Here is a 24,955-nt window from a genome sequence, read left to right as displayed (position 1 = left end):
ATGAGTAAGGTGAATAGGATTTGACCCTCTGTGCATGAAATGCATGCATCATTTCAGACGTTTTGGCCTTCACAAGGAGACATTAAAGCATCATTTATTAGCTTTATTAAACCATTTAAAAGTTTATAGGGGAAGACTCCTTGTGAACTATGAGCATTTAGCTGAATTGCTTATGTATACTTATTATAATTCTGTGTTTACTCTGCTAGTATGTATTTGTTTCCCTGAGTCCTCTATATAAAAATCCTGCTATTTGACCATCTTTTAGCCTTACGAAATCTGACCTAGTCCATGTTGTGCTAAGATTCGGTTTTCTAGAGAGTGTTTTTGTTAACGTAATAATTTATTTTCTGTGAAATTACAGCACTATGTCTTGATAATGTAGTATATTTGTCTGGTGACCAGAAGAGAGGGATATTAATAATTACAGATGTGCCTGTTTATTGTTGGAGAAACAAAATATTTCTTCTGTTATAGTTGAATATATTTCTTCTATGGTCGGCACTACCCACAGGCTCCATGAACTAGTGGGAGAAATGTCTGACTGAGTTTTCAAGAGCTCAGAAACAGCTGTAAGCCTGATGATAAAATATGAGTGTTAAAAGGGTTTGGGAAGCCCTTTGTAAACAACCGATGTTACCAACAGCAAGAATATTCTATCATAAACAACTGCATTATAAGATTTTATATCAAGCTGAATTAAGACATACCACATCACAGATGAACTATTGTACTGCTAAACCCAGTGGATGCAAATCTGTTACTCTATGACAATTACATATGATATAAAGAAATCAGTAGAGTAATATATATATAGAGAGAGACAACTTTTATGATACATTTTCATTGCAATGTAATATTGTGCTTCTTGTCCAGAATCTATTCAAAGTGGGCCACGGATTTTATGGGGGGGAGGAGGGAGAAGATTAGGAATCCATGTTGTACCAACACTTTAATGCTGCACCACAAAACCATTTCACTACACATTTGAATTATAAATAAATAGAACAGAATAGATTGCAAAAATATTTGTTTACCACATTTCTGTTTACTTAGGGTCTGCTCCATGCTTTTAGTTTCATTCATATTCACCTACTGGTTTTCAGTCTGACAAAAATATCTATTTTTTATTAATTTATATATAAAAACTATATAAATAAAAGTATATAAAATTCCATATGTCTCCATCTGACAGCATTAACTTAACAAAAAAATTAAGAAAGTTAATGCAGTACAATCATTTTTCTTCACTATTCAGTGTTGCTTATCAGTCAATTTTGTGGATTTTACACAGAGGTGGGTGTTGCTATAGTAAAAAGTGTGTCTAACATGCAAAGAAAAAATGTGGGGATTAAACATTTTGAAAGCCTTATATCAGGAAGTGCCAGAAACAGACTTTAAAAGAGAAGGTATTGATAGAATTAGATCCACAACACTTTGAACATATAAAGAAAAAAAGAGGAAAAGAACAATTCTGTTGTACACTGATATAAGATCTATATTCTGAAGGCCAAGTTGTTAAAATGATCACTGAATGAGTCATAAGTAGGACCAGAGATGGACTGCCGAAATTGTAACATAGGACTCCTTTGAAGATTGCAAGTAGTATATGTCCCCATTAGTTCTTGAGATGGGCTGGTCTCTCCTGACTAGTGGGAGTGTCCCTAACTAGCATAAGGGAGTTTAGGGTGTCGACAGAGGTTCAGATACCTTGGAATTTATACATTTAAAAGACTGACCCTCTGTGATCTTGCCACAGGAATGATGAGAGGGAGATGCTTGTGCTGGAGTTAGATTAGTTGAAACTGGATGGAGCTGCTGATACAGCAACCTCTGTGAGGTAAATGGGTTTTTAGAGGTGTCCCTGATAGCAGAATGAAGACAACAGGGATACACAGATGTAAATGAGGACAAAACTTCTATTACAGGATGTAAAGAACCTATACAGTCCAGTGTAAATCTGTGGGGCTGCCAGTTAGAAAAAACATCTTCTTACTCACATCCTGAGCAAATTTGATATAGAAATCAGTGAGACAATGATTATGAAACCCCACTTTTTACAGTCACTTTTCAGAGTAGAATTGTACTTTAAAAATCAGATTAATGGAGAATGACAAAATAATCATGATCTATTCTGTTCATGATGAATAAAATGGAGGAAAATAGCAGAATCCTGCTGTATAGTCATGGAGCGTAATGGAGGAGCTAGTTAATGTGTGTGAGAATGAAAAGCAGTGGGAATGCTGTGTTTCTGCTGCATTGATGGAGAGGCAGAGAATACATGCAATGTAACTCTGCATCCCAGTGCAGACAATAGATGTAACTTTTTACTGCCTCTCTGGAAGGCACTGCGAAGAGTATATATGTATGTTAGGAGCTAAAGCTGGGGTCTGTTCTCAGAATGAATCCACATTACTAAAAACTGATGTAGGAACCAGTGAGAGGACCATAATTCTCCTCTCCTGACAACAGCAAGCCAGATATCTGTACATTCTCAGTAGAACTGATCAAAAATGGGAATTTCCATCCTGCAGAAAATCCTGCTATTTCAACAGTTGTCTTCCCACTTGGTAAGGCGACTCCCATCTTTTCACATGCTGTAATATATGTACTGCTTACTATATTTTTCATTCTATGCATCTGATGAAGTGGGTTTTAGCCAACAAAAGCTTGTGCCCAAATACATTTGTTAGTCTCTAAGGTGCTACAAGGACTCCTCATTGTTTTTGCTAACATTAGGACAGACTTCTTCATGTGGCAGAAAGTTCTGAAAATTTTCAGTTCAGAAATATTTCATTTTGAGTCAATTTGACATTAAATTACATCTGCCTGAGCAGCCAAGGTGACTCATGGAAGTTGTAGTTCAGATTTCCCCATGTTTCTATTCTCCTATATTGGTTGGTCTCCCTGGCTGGACTACATCTCTCATAATGCACTACAGCCATGGGACTTCCATGATGCACTTTGGTGTCACAGCCAGAGAGAGGAGACTGTGATGCATAGGATAGAATGGGATATGAGGTACATATACTGCAACTCCCATGAGGCACTACAGGAGCTCAGACAGACATCAAGAAATATCTAACTGACCCAGTATTACCAACTGGTACAAATTTTATCATGAATCTTGTGATATTTGGTATTTTCCTTAAAGCCTAGCTCCTGGAATCCTGTGATGAAGTGAGAATCACCATTTTTATTTTTTTTAAAATAAGTTTCTACCTCTGAAGATTCCAGAGAAAAGATTGAAAAAGTGAACTGAGTGCATATTAAAGAGTCAAAAACCAGAAGACAAATTAAACCACCACATAATTTAACAGATCAAAATGTTTTAATTTGGGTCCACCCAAAACAGGAAATTTAATTTAGACTTTCCCTAAAAATAAAAATTCAGTTCAACTGACATTTTGCTATGGAAAAAATTGATTTGGTGGAAGCCGCATTTTCCAGAAAAAAAATTCAAAGGACACTTCCTAACATGGTCTGAGTTCTCAACTGGCACAGAGGATTCCTCCCACCCCCAGATTTGCTTCAAATTTGCCATCGATGAGCTGATGCAGAGAACAATACATAGATGTTTTGAATTACATTAAAAAATTCAGCAGCCTCACTAGAAGCTGATGCTGCATCACTGACCACCAAGTTCAATGAATGAGAACTGCATGGGACAAAAAAAGCTCAAGGGTTTAACTCTCGGATCCATGTCTGCACTCCTCTGTTCTTTCCTCTCATGTTGGCACCATTATCGTAGCCCTCCTCTGTTCTTTCCTCTCATGTCAGCTATTGCACTTCCTGTTTCTTCCAGCTTTTTAAGAAGCACATTTGTCATACCAGCTCCTGAAGTATCATCAATGTCAATAAATTCTAGAAAATGCTCTGACAGTCACCATTTCAGGGACATTTTCACTAGGTTCTGTTGTTGTTACAAAATGCACCATTAAAGTCATCTGTTCCATATGGCCAGGACTGGCTCCAGCGTTTTTACTGCCTCAAGCGGCGAAGGAAAAAAAAACAAAACAAAAAACTGCGATCGGCGGCACTTCGGTGGCAGCTCTACCGCTGCCGCTTCATTCTTTGGTGGCAATTCGGCAGCAGGTCCTTCTCTCCAAGAGGGACCCACCACCGAATTGCTGCCGAAAAGCCCCTTTCTGTTGGCTGCCCCAAGTACTTGCTTGCTGCACTCGTGCCTGGAGCCGGCCCTGCGTATGGCTGATGTCAAGTGTGCAGTCCAGAATAACAGAGTAATATCTTGCTGACTTCAGATCTGCCACAATCTTCTGTTTGACTTTTGTTGCCAGTAACTGTATGATCTCATTTTGAATTGTTTTTCCAAGGTAGTGGTGTGTGTACATTTCTTGGGTGGTGACTCTTCTTAGATGCTCCTGGAGTACAGCATCAAACTCTGCCATCAGCACCACAATTTTAAGGAAGTTTCCATTGTTTGAAACATACAGCTGATCTGAAGTGCCACACAGTGCTAGGTTTTGGGTAGCAAGCATTCTCAAAATGGCAATGAGCTTTTTCAGAACATTTTGCCAGTAAAGAGACTCTGATGTAATCTTCTCTTGATGCTGATCATCTATGGTTGCCTTTAACCTTAGTCTCATCTCAAGCTCTTTCCACTTATGGAATGCTTTCTGGTGATATCTGCCTTCTCATAGCATGCCAGATTTCTAGCAGATTTTTCCAGTTCTTTGTTCCTGTAGAACCCAAGGTGGCTGGAACATTAGACTGGAAGAGTTTGCAACAAAAACAGTATGCAGCATTCTGGGTTTTTGAGTACATAAGCCATGGCCTCTCCACTTTGTCACCATTGGGGATTTCAGTAATGTGTTGGATGGAAACTTCTATTTTCATTGTCTTTGGAGAACATGAAGTTTTTCATTTGCCGTGGCCCATGCAGTACAAGAAAGTCCCTCAGGCTACTGCTCAAGTGGGTCCACAGTCCTAGATCATCTAGATTTAAGTAACTAAACTTGGCAGCAGTTGTTTCTTGTGCCTCCACCACACTCTTCTCTGATCTACACTTTTCTTCAGGAATGTGCATGATTACATCCATTTGAGAGGTAGATATGGATGCTGCAATAGCTGCCAGGTCACCTGCACTCTGACTAACTGAAAGATCTCCTCACCACTCATATCCTCACTGGGGACGGAAGGCTCACCGTGAACATTTGTGTCTATGTATCTCAGGAGAGCTCCTTCCTGCTTAGATAGAAAAGCTTCCTTTGCTTTCTTTGTTCTGAATGCTGCCCCAAAGGGGTGTTTTCTTCTTTCACTCATGACTGCTGTTCTGTGCCAGCAATAGTGGCTCTCAACACTCAATTGAAGGGGACAAATAAGCAGGCTGGTAGCAGGGCCTGAGTGAGGGAAGGCATCAGCATCTTAAGGGCCTACCTGGCTCCTACTACTTCAGTTGACTGCCTGTTCTCCTCAAGTGGGTTCAGGGAAGCAGCAGGAAGCTCCCTGAGAAGCTGATGTTAATCAGTCCAGTCTCCTGGGGGGTGCTAGAGAGGTACATAAGAGGCTCCTCCTCCTCTCTCTCCCTGCAGCTCCTGCTGCTTTCTGTTATTCCCTGTCACCTTTTCTCCTGCCTGCCTGTTATGTCTTTTGTGCCCTCCTTCCTCCAGCACAGCACTCCACCATCTCTGTGCATCTAGAGCAGAGAGAATACATATGCACCAGCAGCAGACAATTTTCTACACTCTGGGTCCTAATGTCCACCCATCCCTAGTCTGGCACCTGAGGCGGCCGCCTCAGTTCGCCTCATGGTAAGGCCAGCCCTGTAAACTTAGCCCTTTCACTCTGGCTCTTGATCAGGCTTGATAGCAATACTCAGAACTAGAAGTTTCTTAGTTAATTAGACACTCAGATTAAAGGTGCACAACAATAAACAATAAGTGATGGAAGGTTGCTGTAAAATTTAGTAGGTCTTATTTCACAAAGTTCTTCAATGTGTTATGTTCCTCGTGTTCACTAAAACACACAATGTCTCTCTTGTTATTTGGCAATATGGATGCTGTCTGTTTATTTACGGTAAAGGCACCTTCTAGTGTTTCAAATTTTAAAGTTGTCAGTATGAGGAAATAGGAGGAATAGGAACTGAAACATGATTCCTCAGTAGTATTTCCCAGAATTGCCTTTTGAATTATTTCTTCTTCCAATAGGTGTAATTTTGCTATTATATGATGGGTAATGAATGAAAATTGTTTTAGATGCAGTTTACCTTATCTGTAGATTGAAATAGATACAATCTGTTTTATAATCATAAGCAGATGGATGCCAAAATCTTCCAACATACTGTGAAACTTAATGGTTTGTTAAAGAAAGGTGCCTTGGGGGCTGAAAGAAAAATAAGGATAGAAAAATAGCAGTCAGCCATAACTTTCACACAGATGTGATCTCATCCATTGAATTCTGTGATTGCCATTTTATTATCAGAGTCAATAATTGCATGGCATCTAGAAATAATTTAAACGGAGAGAGGAATATTTTCCCAAACACATTTAATGTACATAAATATTTAAAATCTCTGCTGCATTTTGAAATTCACTTGAGTGGTGGGTAAAATGCTTTCCTGTATGTATGCTTTCAGGGTGCAAGGGAATTCTAGTCCTGACTCTGCTATGACTTGCTGTCAGAGTGAGACATAGGGCAGGTCACCTGAACAGTCAGTGCCGCAGTCTCCCCCTTTGTAAAGCACTTTGGAAGCAGCAGATGAAAAGCCTTATGACAGAGCTGAGAAATTATTGAATTGCTACAAACCAAATACATTTAAGTTCAATTTTTCAATTCTTCCTGGAATATTTGCACAGATGCATGCTGTGCCTACTGATCAGGCCATTCTCTTTATTATAGGACAGCAATATCTGTTCCACAGTTAAAACTGAAGCTAACTTCTCATTTAAGCTGGATTTTTAAACCTCCAACCTTAAAATTCCCCTAAAAGAAACTGATCTTCTTGAAATTTCTCAGGCTATGTGTCATCACAAGATATGGTTTGAGAAGTCCGGTAAAATCAGAAAAGAAACTTTAAAATTGGTGAGTTTGAAAAAAATGTACATGGAGCTCACTTTTGACATTTTAACCTTTTATGGTTCTGGACATCTCCCAGAATGGCTTCATCTAGATATTCCAAATTTGGTTTGTCATTGTTGTGCCTTTTCATTTTTGGGGTAAGGGAGAGGAGGTAAGTATCAGAGGGGTAGCCGTGTTAGTCTGAATCTGTAAAAAGCAACAGAGGGTCCTGTGGCACCTTAGAGACTAACAGAAGTACTGGGAGCATAAGCTTTCGTGGGTAAGAACCTCACTTCTTGCATCTGAAGAAGTGAGGTTCTTACCCACGAAAGCTTATGCTCCCAGTACTTCGGAGAGGAGGTAGTTAGCTGGGAAGTTATATAGAAGTATTGTAATACTGAGGCTTTGTCTTCACTGTTTTATTGTGGAATAACTAACATGTGTTAGCTATCCCAGTGTAAAATCCTAGTGGAGAAAAGGTCCTCATACTGTTTAACATGAGGCAACTGGGAGAGGTCATCACTATGTCCCTGCCCGTGCTTGACCTTGTCTAGTTTTTCTGGAGGTAAAAACTAGAGAGCCTTGTCTCCACTAGGATTTTACACTGGGATAGCTAACATGCATTAGTTATCTCATGGTTTCATAAATAAATAATTACCTTTTTTGCAGTGAAGGCAGCCAAGGACAGCTTGTGATACACCATCCTGAGGTAGAGAGTGACACAGGTAAACCTTGAAAACAAATATAGAAGGAAGCAGTGAAATGTTGAAGCAGGAGACCTGAGAGCAAATGGAAGTGCTTGCAGAGTCCATCCTGGCCAGCAAGGAGCAAGTGGAGGAAATGATGGACTATATACTATTTTTTTTCTCTAACTTAATTGGCCTCTCAGAGTTGGTAAGACAACTCCCACCTGTTCATGCTCTCTGTATGTGTGTATATATATCTCCTCAATATTTATTCCACTCTATATGCATCCGAAGAAGTGGGCTGTAGTCCACGAAAGCTTATGCTCTAATAAATTTGTTAGTCTCTAAGGTGCCACAAGTACTCCTGTTCTTTTTGCGGATATAGACTAACATGGCTGCTACTCTGAAACCTGAGAGAGGACAGTTTGTTTATTCCTCGGCTGGGAGGTAGCACAGTATGCTATGGCAAAGTCCCCTCTATCCGCAACAATCCCTGAAACAGCATCTAAACTTGAGGAGTGCTTTAGGGACAAGCTGCACACCAGGTAGGAACTCCCAAGGCAAGAGAAAGCTCACCTGAGTAGATCTGGCCAGTCTACAACCCCTTTGCCCCACCAGAGTAGGGCAAACACTCACTCCACTGGAGAAGATCTGGGTCATTAAGTTTGCTACCCCTTTGGCAAACAGAAGCAGATTTTGGAGCCACGTAGATCAGTTTTCCATTTGTAGCAGAAATTGGTGATGCAGAGTCAAACACATTACGCTAAGAAAATACCTATTTACTGAATGTACACAAGTCTTGCATACTTTAATAGCAGTGATAACAGAGTGCACATAGGCAATTTCCTTTTGTAGAAGGTAAAACATCACTACTCCCTTGTCCTAAGAAGCAACTGCCCTGGGCCTCTCTCTCTCTCTCCTCAGGACTCTCAAAACGCATACAAATCCAACTATTTAAAAACGCAATACCTCCCTCATCCCCCACAAGTTATACCAGAGAGAGCTCTAGACAGACTGGTTCCTATCAATTCATCCTGGGTACTGATACATCAATGACCCTGTTACATTACTCACTCTCTGAGAGCACCTGCTCATGGCAAGACCTGGCTTTGTGACAGTTCTGTCTCAGTTTCTCCATACTGAATTTCAACCTCCTCCTGCTGTCTAGTTGACATGGCCTCTGGCCAAACTGCTTTAAAACATTCAGCCCCTTTTGGGGTAACAGAGTCCCTTCGTCCAAGTCCAAGAACAACATCACAACAGGAGACCATTTGGCTCATTCAGCCCCCTTTCTTACAGGCGTTCTCCCAACAGCAGTGATCTGGCTCAAGGTATAACTGCTAGCTCCTGGGTTCCAGTCAGCCCATTCAAGAAGGTCAGACCTAGCCTCCTGCCAGTAGCCTCTGGCAGACTGTAGACCTCATCTGCCTCACCAGCTTTCTTATGGCCCAGGCATTCCATCTTTTTGCTCCCCAGCCTCCTGATTTCTCTGGCTTCCCAGGCTCTGTCAGGCTAGCTCAAGCCCAGCTTCTTGTCCCACATGTAACAGCAGCCTATCTATTCTCCTCCCGATCCTGCACTCAACTACTGGGATTTCCTCCTTTTAAGTCCCAGACCCTGCACAGGTATAGTGGAACAGGGCTAACTGGCCCAAGGTCTCCTTGCCCTGTTACAGACCCCTAATCTGCAAACCAGTCTCATATTTCACCATAACAAACCAGTTGTCAGATTATTAGAAACGTAAGAACTAGGGCTGTCAAGTGATTAAAAAAAATTAATCGCGATTAATCGCACGATTAAATGCATTGTTAAAGAATAATAGAATACCATTTATTTAAATATTTCTGGATGTTTTCCACATTTTCAAATATATTAATTTCAATTACCACACAGAATACAAAGTGTGCCGTGCTCACTTTATATTCTTATTTTTATTATAAATATTCGCACAGTAAAAACCAAAAGAAATGGTATTTTTCATTTAACCTAAAACAAATAATGTAGTCCAATATTTCTCATGAAAATTGAACATACAAATGTAGAATTATGTACAAAAAAATAACTGCACTCAAAATATAATAAAATAATATAATGTAATAAAAATAATGTAAAGTAAGCACTGCACACTTTGTATTTTGTGTTGTAATAGAAATCAATATATTTGAAAATGTACAAAAACATCCAAATATTTAATAAATTGAAATTGGTATTCTATTGTTAAACAGTGCAATTAATTTTTGTAATCATGATTAATTTTTTTTAGTTAATCACATGAGTTAACTGCAAATAATCGACAGCCCTAAGAAGAACATAAGAACAGCCATATTGGGTCAGGCTAAAGGTCCATCTACCCCAGTATCCTGTCTTCCAACAGTAGCCAATGCCAGGTGCCCCTGAGGGAATGAACAGAACAGATAATCATCAAGTGATCCATTCCTTGTCGCCCATTTCCAGCTTCTTGCAAACAGGGGCTAGAGACACCATCCCTGCCAATCCGGTCTAATAGCCATTGATGGACCCATCCTCCATGAATGTATCTAATTCTTTTTTGAACCCTGTTATAGTCTTGGCCTTCATACAACATCCTCTGGCAAAGAGTTCCACATGTTGACTGTGTGTTGTATGAAGAAATACTTCCTTTTTTTTGTTTGTTTTAAACCTGATTCCTATTAATTTCATTTGGTGACCCCTAGTTCTCGTGTTATGAGAACGAGTAAATAACACTGCCTTATTTACTTTCTCCACACCAGTCATGATTTTATAGACCGCAGATCCCCCCCTTAGTTGTCTCTTTTCCAAGCTGAAAAGTCCCAGTCTTATTAATCTCTCTTCATACGGAAGCTGTTCCATCCCCCTAATCATTTTTGTTGCCCTTTTCTGAACCTTTTCCAATTGCAATACATCTTTTTGAGATGGGATGACCACATCTGCATGCAGTATTCAAGATGTGGGCATACCATGGATTTATATAGAGGCAGTATGATATTTTCTGTCTTATTATCTATTCCTTTCTTAATGATTACCAGCATTTTGTTCACTTTTTTTTTACTGATGCTGCACATTGAGTGGATGTTTTCAGAAAACTACCCACAATGAGTCCAAGATCTTTCTTGAGTAGTAACAGCTAATGTAGACCCCATCATTTTATAGGTATTGTTGGGATTATGTTTTCCAATGTGCATTACTTTGCATTTATCAACATTGGAAAAAGATACTAAGGAAATTTTCATTTTCAGAAATGCATTAACAGTATAATTTGAATTTTGCCTACCTTCCTCCTGAGAAATAGACTTTGTTCTGACATCATGCATGGCTAAGCAGAGAAGTCCATAGGTAGAATTTCTAGCTCTTCAGATGCTCCAATACCTTGCCTTGTCCATAATAAAGTATAGAAACTTCTTTAGCCTTCAGAATAATTTACCCACGTTTTTGAATGTACCCTTTATTTTGTTTACTGAGAAAAAATGCTTTTCATGGCCAAGGGCAACCTCTCCCAGTAATGTATCTGCATATCGCTGTATTTCCCAATTCCACTCTATTTCCAGTTCAAAGGGGTTTTAATAAGTTTCATAGATGTAGATGAACTTTTTACGTTTAATAAAACCACTGTATCTTTTGAGTTTTACCCATACAATGAAGTGCAATGTTATAGTATTCCTATATTAATGTCATCCTTAAAAACTTCCTAATTGATTTTATAACTAAATAACATTACTACAGTATTTAGTGCATCAAGCATAGGAAATACACTGAATACTGCAGTAACATTATTAGTTGCAGAGACAACACTGGAAAAAATTTAAGGGCAGTCACTCTGTTTGTGCATGTAAGTTTCCATTCACTCCTAAATATCTCTGTCAGTATGCTCATTTAATGTCACGAATATTTCATAGACTGAGTAGTGCATAAAAAATTCATCCTAACTATATATTTAAATAGTTTGTGAATCAGATTATACTCTAATTAGCAAAGCTCCTAATTGTAAATGGTTAATAATTTGACGATGGCTTGTCAGATTAATTCCATTATTATGTGGTTTATTTGTTTGCATTTGCTATGATTTATCATCCTGGATAGTTTGACATCTTTTCTAATCTTGTTAATTCTAAAACAACTTGGAAAAAATTCTCATAACTTGAACTACTACTGATGAAGTGATTCTACATTCATTTTAAAGAGAACAGTTTCTAAGTAGACTTTTTCCTGAAGTATTACAAAAATAAAAACAATTACATTGGAAAATGAATTGAATGGAATATATTTTCCTTCTCAACTATTAAGTGGTAACTTATTGTGACAGGTAAAAAAAACGTGTAAAGCAGATATGGTGCCAATGAAGAAAATTACCCTTTACTTTTGACTTAGACATAAAACATTGCCTAAAAAAGTTTCCTATCAAGCCTCTTTCTATTTTAAAATAAAGACCTCTTGCATGAATAAAAGTATGAAGTGTGCATAAATGTAGGTGCACAATAACTTGAGCTGGGTGTGTAGCCCATTGGTCATTATGTGTTATGAGGCCTCTGACACGCTGTCTAGAATGGCTCACGAATGAGAATACCAAACTCAAGGCCGATGGTCAAAAAACAGGGCAGAACCCAAACTGGGGTGTATGTCCTATAATTAGTTTTCACCAACCCAATAATAAATGTAAACTCCCAAAGTAGGGCGGTCAAGCGATTAAAAAAATTAATCACACTGCTAAACAACAAAAGAATACCATTTATTTTAAATATTTTTGGATGTTTACTATATTTTCAAATATATTCGTTTCAATTACAACACAATACAAAGTGTACAGAGCAACAGAGGGTCCTGTGATGCCACAGGACCCTCTGTTGCTTTTTTACAGATTCAGACTAACACAGCTACCCCTCTGATACTTGACAAAGTGTACAGAGTTCACTTTATTTTTGATTACAAATATTTGCACTGTAAAAAAAACCTCATACAAGTACTGTAGTGCAATCTCTTTATCATGAAAGTTGACCTTATAAATGTAGAATTATGTCCAAAAATTATGTCCAAAAAATCCTGCATTCAGAAACAAAACAGTGAAAAACTTTAAAGCCTACAATCCACTCAGTCCTACTTCTTGGTCATCCAATCACTCAGACAAACAAGATTGGTTACAATTTGCAGGAGATAATGCTGCCTGCTTCTTGTTTATAATGTCACTTGAAAGTGAAAACAGGCATTCGCATGGCACTGCTGTAGCTGGTGTTGCAAGATATTTACATGCCAGATGCGCTAAAGATTCATGTCCCTTCATGCTTCAACCAACATTCCAGAGGACATGCTGATGATGGGTTCTGCTGATAATCCAAAGCAGTGCGGACTGATGCATGTTCATTTTCATCATCTGAGTCAGATGTCACCAGCAGAAGGTTGATTTTCTTTTTTGGTGGTTTGGGTTCTGTAGTTTCCGCAACAGAGTGTTGTTCTTTTAAGACTTCTAAAAGCATGCTCCACACCTCATCCCTTTCAGATTTTGGACGGCACTTCACATTCTTAAACCTTGGGTCGAGTGCTGTAGCTATTTTTAGAAATTTCACGTCAGTACCTTCTTTGTGTTTTGTCAAATCTGCTGTGAAAGCATTCTTAAAATGAACATGTGCTGGGTCATCATCCAAGACTGCTATAACATGAAATAAATGCAGACTGAGGGTAAAACAGAGCAGGAGACTCTCCACCCAAGGAGTACAGTTATACATTTAATTGACGCATTATTTTTTTAATGAGCATCATCAGCATGGAAGCATGTCCTCTAGAATGGTGGCTGAAACATGAAGGAGCATATGAATGTTTAGTATATCTGGCATGTAAATACCTTGCAATGGCAGCTACAAAAGTGCCACGTGAATGCCTGTTCTCACTTTCAGGTGACATTGTAAATAAGAAGCAGGCAGCAGTATCTCCCGTCAATGTAAACAAACTTGTTTGTCTTAGCGATTGGCAGAATAAGAAGTAGGACTGTGTGGACTTGTCGGCTGTTTTGTTTTTGAGTGCAGTTATGTAACCAAAAAAAAAAATTCTGCATAAGTTCATCTTTCATGATAAAAAGATTGCACTTCACTACTTGTATGAGGTGAATTGAAAAATACTATTTCTTTTTCTGTTTATCATTTTTACAGTGCATATATTTGTAATAAAAATAATAATATAAAAGGAGCACTATACTTTGTATTCTGTGTTGTAATTGAAATCACTATAGAAAATGTAGAAAAACATCCAAAAATATTTAATAAATTTCAATTGGTATTCTATTGTTATAAGTGTGATTAATCGTGATCAATTTTTTGACCACGATTAATTTTTTTGAGTTAATCACATGAGAGATTCAGTTTCTCCTTGTCAGGGATTTGTATCCCCTCCTGTCCAGAGTTCAAAACGGATTGGATGAGTTCATGTGTAGGTCTCTTCTTCCTGGAAGGAGTTAGGAATGCAGTCAGCAGGGCCTCTGTCCTTTGATGCTACAATAACTCAGTTGCCTCCAATGGGCCATACTTGTATGCAGGGTGAGCATGTTATCCTAATTAATCCTTCTTTTCCTGTTTGGTGAGTTATATAATTACAGAGATATACAACGCAAATCTCAATAGAACTTTATACCATGGGCTATAGAGGTTCTAAATGAGATTAATACATGCAGCATCCTACAAGCATTTTATAAAGTCTAAACACATTCTTAACAACTTAACATCTCTTATCTATTTTGATAATGCTAGCCCACCGGCAAGCCAGACTGGTTTCCAGCTATGCATTTGTAAGTGTTCAGTAAGGACTGGGGCCTTGGCATGGGCTGGCATCTGGTCTGCCAGTGTCACATCCTCCTCATGGTAAGCATGGTAAAAATGATAAGCATATTTTGCAAAAAATTTCTCTCCAAAGAGTGTGACTTTTGACGAAGAACACAAACTCTCACAACTTTTGCATAAAACTGTAGGCCAAACATTTTCACTTTCATACTGAATGCCAGCTATGTTGGGTACTTCTTTGTCCATCTCAGTTCAAAATTCATCATGCTAATATCTGGTTCTTAATATATCTGTTTGCACGGGGGAAGTTTTTATTTTTTTTGCATCATTCAAACATCAAAGTTCACTTACCTTGGCAGCCAGCTGTCTGACATCAACTGTCACGAAAAGGTCCATGTAATCAGGCGTGGACTCGCTCCTGCGGCACCTCCTGCTGGTCATACCGGGAATTAGCTCACCAGCCTCTGGAATGCCCTCTGCAGGCCGGTGATCTGCCTGTCGGCCCCTGTGTCCCTCCCGGACCCCGGTGCCCTTGGCTTAGGTGCTGCCCCCCTGGCAGTACCCCACTCTTTCTCTGGGTCTCCCCACCCAGGGGAACCCCCACCAGTCTATCAGCCAATCATCACCAGCAACAAGGGGTTTGGACTGGCTGTCTTTACCCACCCTCAGGTTGCCCCTCTGCAACCCCAATACCTATATGGACCTGGGACCAGGCCCTGCAGCCTGGGGAATTGCTGGCCTAGGGCTTCCCAGCCCTCCAAGGCCTTTCCCCAGCCCTGCCTTACTCTAGGTCCCCGGTGAGCTCCCGGCAGCCAGGCCTGTCTCTCTCTCTCCTGTCAGAGGGAGACTGCTCAGCGCTGGCTACCCTGGCCTTCTTATAAGGCTGAGTGGCTCAGTTTGGGGCGTGGCCCCAACTGCAGCCACTTCCCCAATCAGCCAGGGTTTTGCCCCTTTACATAGCCCCAGCCCTCTGCAGGGCTTTTCCAACCCCTTCAGGGCTGGAGCGGGCATTCACCCCGCTACAGTCCAAAACATGGAGGTTCCTGTGACTGTGGGGCCTGTTTCCGATCCTCTGTCCGTTCACGTATCCGGGCAGAGTTCCTCTGGGCGGCGTCCACTGGCTCCCTTGACGCCTTTGAGGAGCAGTGGGCGCTGTCCGGGGTTCTCTGCTCGGTGTCCCCGTCTGGTTCTCTTCTTTTGACCCTTTGACCACACTCCTGTCCCTGTTTTTACATTAGTTGTCCCCCGTAATTATTTGAGTTCCAGGCCCTGTGGATCCTCCCCTTAGGCTGGGGAACCCAATATGTACAGTCCAAAACAATGATTGCTGGGCAGGGCCGGCTCTACTGTTTTTGCCGCCCCAAGCAGTGTGCCGAATTGCCGCCGTGGACGCCAGGGGCAGTCCGTGTGCCGTTAGGGCAGCACGTGCATTTCTGTGGCGGCGGCAATTCGACAGCAGCTTCTGTCTTCAGCCGGAAGACAGAAGCCCCCAAATTGCCGCCGCGGGCAGCTGAACATAGAAGCTGCCGCCGAATTGCCGCCACCGCGGAAACGTGTGTGCCGCCCTAAAGGCACACGGACTGCCTCCGCCATCTGCGGCGGCAATTTGGCGCGCTGCTTGGGGCAGCAAAAACACACGGACTGCCGCCCCTTGCAGATAGCCACCCCAAGCACCTGCTTGGAATGCTGGTGCCTGGAGCCGGCCCTGTTGCTGGGAGCTCCAGATTCTCAGTCTACTGTCCAAACTGCAAATTCATCCTGCAGGGTTTAAGTGCCGAGCATACATCTGCATACAGCACATATCTGACTACATTCTGTTCACCTTTACAGTCCACAGTGCTAACTAAAAAGGCCTACTGGAGCCAGACCCCTTCTAAATTTGTCTTACTCAGGAAAGGGAGATGGAAAATATCACTTGTGCCTTTTGAACCTTCCTAATAATTATTTTGTAGTTATGAAATCTGGTTAAAACAAAAATCTGTATTGTTGCCAACCATCAGAAAGAGAAACAATTAAAAAGAAAAGTTTTATACATTGTTATGCATAATATGGCAATTCCTATGGCTCAGCAGCGCTCTTAGAATCTTACATTGCTTGTGAGTTGTATGTTTTTTATTTGCGGACATTCTATCATACAGTAAAGAAAAAAAAACCATAATGTTATCCCTCAATATCCAACAGGTCAGTCATTGCTCTAGCTTTTAAACTTTTTCTTTAGCTATAAACCTGAACCACATCAGGAAGATTCACAATTCAAAAATTTCCAACTTAAATTAAAAGCAAGTTAAAAAGCCAGAAAAAGAAAGTTAATAGCTGCTAATGGGGCTAAGAAGTCACGTCAAACCATTAGCCAATAAATACAAAGGGATGCATTCCAGCTATTAAACCCATTATAATTTTGGATTCCCCTGTTACCTGTCCCTATTCTGTATCATAGTAATAGAACGTTTCTGTCAGATAAAATGGATATTTTACAATGACTGAAATTTGACATTTTAATTTATTGCTGATGTGTAAAGGAAAAAGAATCTATAAATAAGGACTTCTGGACTCCATTAACTAATTTCACAACAGAAAAAGTCAACTCAGTGTAACCAACAACAGAAGAAAGCATCTCTGCAAGTAACCTAAACCTCCCAAAGGGATAGAGAAAGTGGTAGAGAGTAAGATATCACAAAATGAATACCTTGGAATTGAGATTAATGAAATAAGAAACACTTATAGCACAAATCACATTAAGAAGTCATCAAAGCAGGCAGTAACCTATATTCACTCATAGCCTTCATTAGCATAATGTGGTAGAGATGATCTATCCAGTTGACAACTGCTTATTACAGACGGCTTGGAACACAACATACTTTTCCTTTTTTACTAGCTTATACCAAACAGCAAACAACATTAGACTGTAAACACACAGGAGGGAGGGGACTAGACATTGCCAGCACAGATTATAGCTCTACTTCTTATTCCTTTATTAAAATACAGAGCAACTATTTATCTCACTCAATAACAGGCCCAAATCCTGTGAGATGCCAATACAGCAAAGGCTGAGTATCTTTTGCTCCTAATGACATCAGGGAGCATGTCACACCCCAGGATTGGGCCCAGGTAACCAATAATAGAACTGCGTGAAATAAATGAAGCACAGCCTCCAACCCTGCAAAAAATTTCTTCACCCTCAATTTCATCACAAACTGGAAAACCAACCCCTGGTTCTTAAAGGTTTATGAACATCTGGAGCAAACCCATGCTCAGCTGAGCTGAGTTTATTTAAAAAAAAATCATCCATTGGATTACTTTGAAACAAATTATTCTGAGTTTCAGTTTAAAATTATAAGAATGAATAAGTAAGATAATAGTCAGATATGTAAGGGTAAAGCCAGGTTCTGAGAAAGCTTTCCTTACACATCTGCCAATGCACCCAAATCCTGACTTGTGGCACAACTGACGTTCTAGACTTAAAAGTCTCTGGGGCAACACTGACAAACAATGCTGAATTACCATATGAAATACATGATTTTATTCTGAAGAAAAAAGGATGACCTATTTTCACTTGTGATCTTAGTCTGACTCTCAAGCAAGGCCTCAATGAGTTGGGGGAAAAAAATCAGTTTACGGTACTAATTTCTCTCTGAGCTCCTCTGTTTTACTACTAGTGCACACTTTAAAATAGACATGCTCCAGATACTCACTAACTACAATATACTAGCACACAGTCTGCAGCCTTTTAGATTTCATCTAAGACAAGTATGAGAAAAAACATTTCACAGTGTAATTTTATGAAATCTTTTAGACAAAAAGGTGCCATTTGTTATTTTACAATCCCAGTAAATATTATTTTTCTTTTCGGTTAAAAAATACTCTCATATTTTCTGGCCACTTTGTGGAGCATCCTTTAACAGTAATACTGGCTAGGACAGATATTTTTATTTTAATTAGGTTTGCTTCTTGTAACATCATTTTGCCAAATATACTTTTATGAAAGGTCAAAATTCATTTCAGAGTACTCCTTTAGCAAGCATATAATTATTAGCCAGACCACTAGCAGCAGAGCCAGAAAGTCATTAAAATAGAAAGTAAAACGGACCACCTCTGAGGAAGTTACTGTTTAATAGCACATTCTGTTACAATGTATTCCTCTCATTTTAAAATTCTGTAAGTGCCTTATAGTTAGAAGCAAATTGAAAAAAAGGAGAAAAATATTTTGCATTGTCTTTATGTATCTTTTGTATTGATAGAAACCAGTTAAGTTCATGGAACTCATTACATTAAAAGAGGATTTTGCAATCTGTTGTGTGGTCAGCCAGATATGAGTACATTCTACAAGAGCTATAAAGTGTATCAGAGTACTATAAAACATGGATGAGTCCTATCATTTAAACTGAATTGCATTACTGCGAAAATTACAAATGCTCACAAAGTAGATTTTATGCATATTTTAGAAACAGCAATTATTTCAGTAATTTTGAAGGTACAATGCTGTTACATTTTTTATTTGCGGAAACAACTGTCACTCTTATTAACATCATACTGAACTGCTTTTGTAGGTTTATCAGGAATAAGGTCATTATGATACTGTAGATAAAGATTTCATGTACTAATCTAAATTACATAAGAAAAGCATTTTATGGACTATTTATGGGGCTCCTGTTGATTAGCTGAGATGTTTAATGATAAGTGTTTTGGAAATTAAGCTCATGTTGTCACTAAGATGCGGTCTGTTTAGGATGACATTAGAACGGCTGAAATTCACACTAATATGCTTCCAAAATGTACATTACTTCTGTGGCCAGTTCTTTTCCTATTAATCTTTTGTGCATCTGAGTGTGGATTGCATTACCTAGAATATTCAAACCAAGTAACTTCCAAGATACACTGCTTGCACCTACCTTTGGGGTATGTAATGTAAATTTCCTGCCAGAAAGATACAAGCATAAAGTGAATTATGACACCATCTCTCAAGAAGCAAGAGGTAAGAAAAATGTAGTCACCCAGACCTACAATTTACAGAATGAAGCTATACTCACTCTCTCTAGTTAGATAAGTTCCAAAGCTGATGGTACAAGCCAAGGGAGGAGAAGTAGGGTGAAGATCAGGAGGAGACTATGACAGCTGAATTGTTGCTAAGTAATTTTCACTTGTCATACATCTATCCTCTTTGCTATCCTCCCATTATACTGCGCTAACAAGCAGGAGGGAGAGAAGGATTACTTGATATTGAAGGTTGGTGTACCTTTCTACTAAAGGCAATCTCATTCAAAGCAAAAATATCCCTTCTTTAGTGGAACACAATTGTATGCCAGGATGACCACATAGAAGTTTTGCAGCTTTTATCTATGGAAATCTCTACCCTTTCTGGTCTGCCTACTAGTGGCATATGTATAGATTCTTCTAGGGTTACTTTACCCACTGTTGAGAAGGCTTGCTGGATGATGGAGTCCCAAAACCAATGAGAAAGAATGGCAGAAGGCAGCCAAAGCTAGTCTTAGGTTCAGGAAGAGACAAACAAGCAATGCCTGGAACTGATTAAAAAAAATCTTGGTTTGGTCTAATTAGAGTTTACAGTCATTTTAACATCCACGGAGAAACATTTGTATTCCTCAGAACAACTGGAATTTAGAACAAGAGCAGACAAAGATAAAATATTTCAGATCAAATACAGGAAACAAGAAACATGGCAAACATGGCAAAACATAGCCCTATCTAGAGTAATGTGAAGATTATGAGAGGAATAGAAAGCTCCCATGTCACCCTGTAACGGGGTGTGACTTACCACCAGAGTGCCTCCTGCTGGTTGTCCTGGGAATTAGCTCTCATTTCACTGGAGTGCCCTTGTCTAGTGGTGTCTCGCCCGTCATCATTCTTGCCTCCATCTCTAGGACCTACGTTGCTCCCTGGACTGTGGCATCTTCTTCTGGACACAGCCCTCTGGCTGTTCCCCACTTGGTTCTCTCCTCCCTTCTGGGGGACCTGACAGTCCTCAGTCCAGCCACTTGCCTCAGTGGCAAACAGCAGTCCATACATTGGCCACTCCCCTCAGTGGCAAGTGGGGGGGAGGCAAAGAGGGGGTGAACCAGGGCCCACCCATTACTCTGGATACCGGCTCAGGGACCCTATAGCCGTCAGCCATGTACTGCCCCTCCTTATACTCCACTATCTATTTCCCTGGGCCACTTCCCTGCAGCCCTAGCACCTTCTCCGCCCTTGTATCAGGATCTCAGTCTGGCAGCTGTCAGGCTGGAGCTCCCTCTTGCTCCCCTGACCCTGCCCAGCACTGCTCTGTCTGTGGTGCTGTCTCTCTCAACCCTCCTACAGGGCGGGCGGGCAGCCAGTCCTCCTTCCTTGGCCTCCAGGGAGAGACTGCCTCTGTTCTTCTCAGCAGCCTTTCCTATATAGGCCAGCCTAGCCCTGATTGGCTGCTCCACTGAGCCTTCTTCTAATTGGCTGGGCTCTCCGCAATGTCCCCAAGGCTGCTTCTTCTGCCTGTGTGGGGCAGCCACCCACCACACCCCCATTCTCCTGACTGAAGTCCTGACCACCAAAAATATGACCTAGACAGTCAGGAGTTTAAACAAATGGAGCCTAAAGGTTTGAAATAAGTGCCCATGAAGTAAGTCCCATATAAGCCAAACCCTGGATGAGTGTATACAAAAACATGTAACAAAAGAAAAGTATAAGGGTGAGTTTAAGAGTCACCACTTTCGCCCCATTATTAAAATGAAACCCTGGGCAAAACCACCTTTCTGTAATAAGAAGAAATGCAGATTAATACTTACAGAAGGCACCCTCGTTAAAGCCAGCCCAAAGAAACCCCAAATTTACTAGATAAAGTGTTTGGTGAGAGTTAGCTGCCTGCACAGAACCCATAGAATATAGCCCAGATCTGGGTATAAGTCAGCAGGAGGCTGATGCTGGCTCAGAGAAATATTTGACAGGGCTCTGAAAATAAAACAAGAAACTCTGCACTCCACAAATATTGCTTCTTCTCCAGACAGAGAGAGAGAGACATTAAAATGACAAGGATGGGACCATGGGAAAAGAGATTCAAGAAATTCAGACTGGATTACCAAATCCACAGATACAACCTTAACTTTGCATTTTGTGATCTGAGAATTCAATTGCATAATATTAACATTTTATTTTTATTTTTTTGGATAGAACACACAATAAATATTGAAGCATGTTTGCACACGTGCAAAGGTTGACTATGATAATCATTAATTGTGAAAAGGGTTTTGATTAACTGATGTTTAACTAATTAAAAGCTATTCAAATTTTCTTCTAACTGTAAAATTAATTTTGTTGGAACTGTTATTTTCTGTTATATACAGTTTGATTGGGATTTAACAAAGTCCTGTATTAACGGATACTTTGTTTTGGCACCGCTTATAAAAATCATCTTTCCAGAATAGAACATTAGATAAGATTACTACTATGTGGTAACATTTGAATTGTTGTCTATTTACTTTATTACATGGATTATAACTTCTTGATAAATTCTGAGCATTCCGTACTAATTCATAACATTTTATTATAGTCATAGGATCGTTACCTAGCATTACACTGGTCTACAATTTTTGAGAAGTCATCTGCTTCAGAGATAAAATGTGCTATTTATTATGTATTTTGATGTGTTGAATTCAAATATGACAATTAAAACAACTGGCTACTGTTTCTAAGATATTTAAGTTTTTACATTTTATGGCTATGTATATTGTGTAGATAGTAGAGTTTTAATCATAAATTGTAAACCTAGGTCTTTTCATGTGTTTATGGTTGCTTTACATGATAATATTTCACCTGTCCTGTTTATGTAACACTTTAAAAATCAGCAAAAGGGTTATATAAATAAAATTTATTATGAAACAAAAAGCAAAAAACTATTATGTACATAGTTTAGTCCTATTCAGTGTCTACTCGGCGCTTCTTGGCTTGTCTCTTGTATTCATTAAATGGAGCATCTCTTGTCACTGTCCAGCAATAGTCTGCAAGCATTGATGGGCTCCATTCGCCCTGAGAGCGTTTCTCCATTGTTGCAATGTCCTGGTGAAATCGCTCGCCGTGCATGTCACTCACTGCTCTGCAGTTTGGTGAAAAAAAATCTAGATAATAGTGCAAAAAATGTATCTTTAGTGACATGTTGCAACCAAGGCTTTTGTATGCCTTCAGGAGGTTTTCCACCAACAACCTGTAGTTGTCTGCCTTGTTGTTTCCGAGAAAACTTACTGCCACTAACTGGAAGGCTTTCCATGCCGTCTTTTCTTTGCCACACAGTGCATGGTCAAATGCATCATCTCGAAGAAGTTCACGAATCTGAGGACCAACAAAGACACCTTCCTTTATCTTAGCTTCACTTAACCTTGGAAATTTTCCACGGAGGTACTTGAAAGCTGCTTGTGTTTTGTCTATGGCCTTGACAAAGTTCTTCATCAGACCCAGCTTGATGTGTAAGGGTGGTAACAAAATCTTCCTTGATTCCACAAGTGGTGGATGCTGAACACTTTTCCTCCCAGGCTCCAATGATTGTCGGAGTGGCCAATCTTTCTTGATGTAGTGGGAATCTCTTGCACGACTAGCCCATTCGCAGAGAAAACAGCAGTACTTTGTGTATCGAGTCTGCAGAACAAGCAAGAGAGCAACAACCTTCAAATCGCCACAAAGCTGCCACTGATGTTGGTCATAGTTTATGCACCTCAAAAGTTGTTTCATGTTGTCATAGGTTTCCTTTATATGGACTGCATGACCAACTGGAAATGATGGCAAAACATTGCCATTATGCAGTAAAACAGCTTTAAGACTCATCTTCGATGAATCAATGAACAGTCTTCACTCATCTGGATCGTGAACGATGTTGAGGGCTGCCATCACACCTTCGATGTTGTTGCAGGCTACAATATCACCTTCCATGGAGAAGAATGGGACAAGATCCCTTTGACTGTTATGGAACATGGAAACCCTAACATCACCTGCCAGGAGATTCCACTGCTGTAGTCTGGAGCCCAACAGCTCTGCCTTACTTTTGGGTAGTTCCAAATCCCTGACAAGGTCATTCAGGTCACCTTGTGTTATGAGGTGTGGTTCAGAGGAGGAAGATGGGAGAAAATGTGGGTCCTGTGACATTGATAGTTCAGGACCAGAAGTTTCATCCTCTTCCTCATCTGACTCAAGTGAGAATGATTCTGGTGCATCAGGAACTGGCAGTCCTTCTCCGTGGGGTACTGGGCGTATAGCTAATGGAATGTTTGAATAATGCACAGTTTTTCTTCTTTGACACACCTTTCCCAACTGGAGGCACAATGCAGAAGTAACAATTGCTGGTATGATCTGTTGGCTCTCTCCAAATCATTGGCACTGCAAAAGGCATAGATTTCCTTTTCCTGTTCAACCACTGGCAAAGATTTGTTGCACAAGTGTTGCAGCATATGTGTGGGGCCCACCTCTTGTCCTGATCTCCAATTTTGCAGCCAAAATAAAGGTGATAGGCTTTCTTAACCATAGTGGTTATACTGCGCTTTTGCGATGCAAAAGTCACTTCACCACAAACGTAGCAGAAGTTATCTGCACTGTTCACACAAGTACGAGGCATCTCTGCTCACTTTGGCTAAACAGAAATGTGTCCCTTTGCAAAATCAAACACTGACAAATAAGAGAGCATGACACTGTATGATTTCTAGAGCTGATATAGGGCAATTTGTTCAGCAGAGTGATGTAAGCTTCGTTATGATTGCATCATCCATGACTTCTAGGAATAACATGATGCAATTCATATCATGTATGGCGCAATACCAGCTTCAGATTGCATCATTCATTGTTTTGCCTAAAAAGTAAGTACTGTCCAAACCCAGTCATAGATTTATTCATAGATCCAGTCAACGATGTATTTTAGTCATTTCTGGTTTAAACTGAGATCCCTTCCCTTTATAACTCACTTATCCTCCGCCATTCCCAAGTCAAAGGTCGTATATACTGACCCAATAGCATATCTTGAAAACTAGAGCCAATCAACAATTTTAAGCATCATTTTTGTTCTCAGTGATCCAGAATTAGTAAAGTTTGACTACATTTATTTCAGAAGCATTTTGGCTGTAGAGCAGTGTTATTATTTCCTGTAACTATTATTTTAGTTAATAATCCATACATTCAGCCAGAGCTTGATAACTGATTTGTTTAGTAAAGCAGGAGACAACCATGTCTGTGATCTCACACAGAGAACCAAGTAGGCAGACACCCCTGTACACATTTCCCTATGTGCAGCCTTACTAAAGTTAGCGGTCCCATTGTGTGGTTGGTTCTCAGGGTAGGATCAAGTTCAAAACAAACAATATTTAATTATGAGTCATTAGTGTTGATAATATTACTATGCAAAGTTTCTGCTGTAGTGTGTCTTGTTCAATTCTGGTGAGGTTATTCATCCAGATCCATTTAAAGTCAACGGCTTTGTCGTGTGATAAATGCCACCATTCTCCATGCCACTTAAACTCACAATTTTGGGGA

The sequence above is a fragment of the Chrysemys picta genome, chromosome 5 (assembly GCF_011386835.1).
Source record: "Chrysemys picta bellii isolate R12L10 chromosome 5, ASM1138683v2, whole genome shotgun sequence".
NCBI lineage: Eukaryota > Metazoa > Chordata > Testudines > Emydidae > Chrysemys > Chrysemys picta.
The sequence above is the reverse complement of the archived record's forward strand: the minus strand, read 5'-3'. Positions refer to the sequence as shown.